Raw genomic sequence first — 5,004 nt, 5'->3', positions numbered from 1 at the left:
TATCTTCAGGCCATGGATTGGTAGTACCTTAGAAGTCTACGTTGATGACATGCTCGTCAAAAGTAAGCTGCGCAAAGATCACCCCAGGATCTGAGAGATATCTTCGAAGCAATGAGGAAACATCACATGAAAGTAAATCCAGAAAATGCACTTCGGTGTCACCTCAGGGAAATTCCTCGGATATCTGGTAACAAAAAGGGGCATTGAGGTAGACCCAGCGAAGATTCAGGCCATAGTAGAAATGCCATCCCCGAAGAATTTAAAAGAAGTGCAGAAGCTCAATGGGTCCATAGCAGCCTTGGGCAGATTTATTGCCCGATCCTCGGACAAATGCAAACATTTTTTCAATATTCTCAAAAAAGGGAGTAAGTTTGAATGGACCGCAGAATGCGAAGAAGCCTTCCAAAAATCAAAGAACACCTGGCTTCAATTCCAATCCTGCAGAAGCCTGATCCTGATGAGGTTTTGGCATTGTACATAGCAGCGACAGAAGACGCAGTTAGCGCAGTGTTGGTCAAAACCAATACGAAGATAGAACACCTATCTATTATGTCAGTAAGACCCTCAATTCTGCGGAAAGGAACTACACGAAGATCGAACAACTTATCCTGGCATTGGTATGGGCTACTCAAAAGCTGAGAACCTTTCCTAACTCACTTCATCCGCGTCCCATGCAAAGCACCACTGGAAGCAGTCCTCAAAAGCGCGGGAAAAGTAGGCAGAATAGCCAAGTGGAACACCCACCTGGACCAATTCAACATCATTCATGAAATTCAACATTCCCAAAAATCCCAAGTTTTGGCGGATTTCTTAGCTCCTCCCTGGACAACGACGAAGAGATTAAGGGAATACCAGAAGCCGAGGAAGAAAGCAAGGATCCAATGGATATCCTCGAACCCGCGAGTCAAAGACAATGGGAAGTCTTCGTCGATGGTTCCAAAAATAAGGAAGGGCAGGAATAGGCATTGTCATCACCACCCCAACGGAGAAAGGATCGTACAGGCACTCAGGTTAGAATTCAAAGAGCATACTAACAACATCGTCGAATACGAGGCAGTCGTACATGCCCGCTTAATAATAGAGATGGGGGTAACCGATGTAAGACTGACAAGTGATTCGCAGCTTGTCATACGGCAAATAGGGCTCGAGTACAATGTGTACGACGACACCCTCTCAGCTTACATGGCCTTGGTCCAAACATTGGCATCACAAATTCCGAACATCAAGTTCCGGCACTTATGCAGAAGGGATCTCAGGCACGCGGATGCCCTAGCATATATATCATCCATGCTGAAGGACAAAAGCATCGAAGCTATTAAAATAACAAGGGTATACGAGCCTTCAATTGCATCGCAATTCTCCTTGCTACCAATCAAGATACAGTGGAAGAAAATATCGAAGACCAGGTAGGAGAAGACATCCATAACGATTTTGACGAAGAAGATATCCTGTCAAGAGCAAATCAAGACGAAGATTTCAGCAACGAAGATGATTGGAGAATGGTGATCCATGCGTTTCTCGAAGAGGAACCTTACCCGCGGATCATAAACAAGCCAGGAAAATACTCTCCAAAGTAGGAAGATATGATCTTCGGGATGGGGTCCTGTACAAGAAATCCTTCCTCGGACCGTTACTACGTTGCTTGTCCAGAAAAGAGGGGCATCGAATTCTAAACGACATCCATTATGGTGACGCAGGGAATCATAGCGGCATGAGATCACTAGCCGACAAAGCAAAAATGCAAGGATATTACTGGCCCACAATGATACAGGATGCCGCAAGAATGTCCCGACGATGTGAAGAATGTCAGCGTTTCGCCAAAAAGATACACGCGCCAGCAACAACGTTAAATTCTGTAGATAGCCCGTGGCCATTTGCAAAATGGGGCATAGATATCGTCGGGCCTTTCATCGAAGGATCAGGGAAAAGACGATTTTTGATAGTAGCCACGGACTACTTCAGTAAATGGGTGGAAGCTAAAGCCTTAGCCAGGATCAGAGACGTGGATGTGTTTACTTTCATATTCCAAAACATCATTTGCAGGTTCGGCATACCAGCGGAAATCGTGTCCGATAATGGTAAGCAATTACAGGGGAAAAATATAGACATGCTCTTCGATACTTTCAAAATAAGGAAGAACAAATCCACCCCCATATACCCTCAAAGCAACGGACAAGCGGAAGCCACTAACAAGACCCTCGCCCTTATCCTCAAAAAGCAATTAGACGAACATAAGGGGCGATGGTGTGAACAGCTGCACAATGTGTTATGGGCATACAGGACAACACGAAGATCTGCCACTGGGGAATCCCCGTTTCTCCTCACTTATGGAGCTGAAGCAGTCATCCCAACAGAGATCCTCATGCCAACCACAAAGACCGAAGCATGGGAGAAAAATCTCACAACAGACATGATGTTAGAGAGATTGGACGACCTGGAAGGAAGAGGGAAGCAGCATTGCAGAAGATGGAAAATTATCAACGAAGACTAGCGAGGGAGTACAACAAAAAGGTAAAGCTTCGAAATTTTGTAGAGGGGCAGTATGTGCTAAGAACAATCCCACAGTATCAACGAGAGAAGAAATGGGGAAAGTTAGCACCTACATGGGGAGGACCTTTTATAATACACGACATTGCGGGAAACGGTTCCTACTATCTTCGCAATCTGAAAGGCGAGGTCCTCCGGCATCCTTGGAATGCTAAGTGGCTCAAACCGTACTACCCATAGGAGCAACGCAGCTTTGCATCTGCGTGAAGAATACCAGAAGAAGAAGGCAGCGTAACCGCTTTACATGTTTCTATCTCTGGACGAGGAGGAGTAGCAGGCCTCAACCTATCAATCAAACAAGCTTTTGAAACCTTCAAGTAAACAAAACTTATAACAATATTGGGGAAAGTAGTTAATCTACAATCTCTCAGGGCTCCCCCATCAGTGTCATGAGTGTAAGACCAGGGGGAAGGCACCCAGCAGAAAGAGATACCCAACCAATCTTAAGGCAACGGGTCGACGGAATGGGTGTATGTAAATATTTTAACCCCATATCCTAGAACGTTGCCTCGGCCCCCACCGTCTGGGAATCCTCTGGCCCAGGGTTCGCCAGCGGGGTGACAGGTCTCAAGACGATCACGAAGGTACCTCCCTTCGGTATCGCACCCAAACACTTAAAACATCTTCTTTTGTTTTTAATGTTTCCTCACAATGCTTAAAATAAAAAACAAACTGATACTGCAGGTATACCAAAAGAATGATCCATTTCATAAGGTTGGTTACAAAAGCGGCAAGGCCAATTCAAGGAAAAAAACACATCAAAAACTTTCTTTACAAAATACTAGCAAAATCTAACTGAAGGCTAATGCCGTGGTTTCTACTTGGAAGATGCCGCCCCATCAGCAGGGTTGTTCCGAAGAGTTGAAGGGACGCTCCCACCAGAAGAGGGTCCCGAGGAGCCAGGCAAGGAGGCAGGTACAGGACGACGCGGATAGCTCTTGACGAGGCCATGATCGGTCTTAAGGCCAAGCTCAATCTTCTCCAGCATCTTGTTTGTCTCCCGCCAATTGACACCGAGCCTTATGCATAATAACTGTCGTTCGCTGGTGGGCTTGAGATAACAACGAGGACAGACGATTCACTTCTTTAGAAGCAGCACCAACGGCCTCCTCGCGGGATGCCACCAGACTCTTAAAATAATTAGTCTGTCCTTCCTGCTGCACTAAGGAAGATTGAGCCTTTTCAAATTTTTCATTTGCAGCGCGGAGTTGTCCCTCGAGCTCTGAAAAAGACAACACAAGGGAGTTAGCACAGAAAAGACATAATCACACTCGATGAAATGAGGTTATACCTTCGACACAAGCCGAAGCCTCTTCATACTCATTAACAACCGCGTCTCGCGCTTCGTCAAGATAGTCATATTCCTCGGAATTTCTTATAATCTAGTTGAAGGTTGGTGAGAGTAAATTGACTTGCATCTAATTCTACCTGCTTCATCGAATCCATGTGACGAAGATGGTTGACTTCGTTGTTTATCTCTGTTACCCCTTTGCTAAGTCTGTACATGCATACTTCGAGATTTCTCTCAGACTCAGCCTGGCGGGCTATTTCAGCACGAGACGCAACAAGGGATTTGCTGAGAGCCCCAACCTCGGCTCTGGCATCGTCCCTTTCTCTGGTAAGACACATCATACTCTCCCTAATTCCCGAAAACGGAAGGGAGCGAGCCTTTCGTAATTCCTCTTCCAGAAGATGTATTCTAGCCTCTAATAACGAAGTACGCTCACGGGATTCCCGCAGATTCTCACGTGTCCACAGCAGCGTACCATTGAACAAAATACGGTCATGGTTATACAGATTCGGCATATCAACCATTTGAGGCTAGAATACATCTTTTGAACATGCCTTCCCACTTTTTGGCTTCGCTCTTAATTTTTTCGACCAACTCTTTGATACGAGATTTTTGTCGTGCCCTTTCATTCCGAAGCCATATCATCTCGGGGACTCCACCCACTGAAGATAGGGTGGGGAGACTCAGACAGAACAACAAAGTAGTAGAAAGGAATTACGAGGGATAAAAGATGGAGAAGAACTAAACCTGTGAAAGCTGAAACTTGCCACGAGTTTGCTCTAACTCAGCGCGAACAGTGGCAAGCTCTGAACGAAGACCAGCCTCTGCTTCACCCATCCTTTCTTTCTCTTTAAGGTTATTCTTCAGTTCTTCTATCTCCACCTCAGCCGCAGATAATGCCTTTTCCCTGTGACGAAGCTTAGCCTCCAGTTTCAAAGATTTCGCTTTAAAGAATTGATACAGCACATGGTTACAATGCTCACTCCTCATCATCTACACATCAAACGGCAAACATTATTACACCGAAGGATTCGAGTGTCACGAAGAGATATGTACGAGGACTTACCTCCAAGACACGCTGCTGGGGAAAACCATATTGGTACCCATCGGCTATGGCCATCATTTCAGCAACAGAAGATGGAGGGTCCGCTACGAGGGTAGCCTCT

This window comes from Papaver somniferum, chromosome 11 (assembly GCF_003573695.1).
Source record: "Papaver somniferum cultivar HN1 chromosome 11, ASM357369v1, whole genome shotgun sequence".
NCBI lineage: Eukaryota > Viridiplantae > Streptophyta > Magnoliopsida > Ranunculales > Papaveraceae > Papaver > Papaver somniferum.
Note: the sequence above shows the minus strand (reverse complement) of the source record.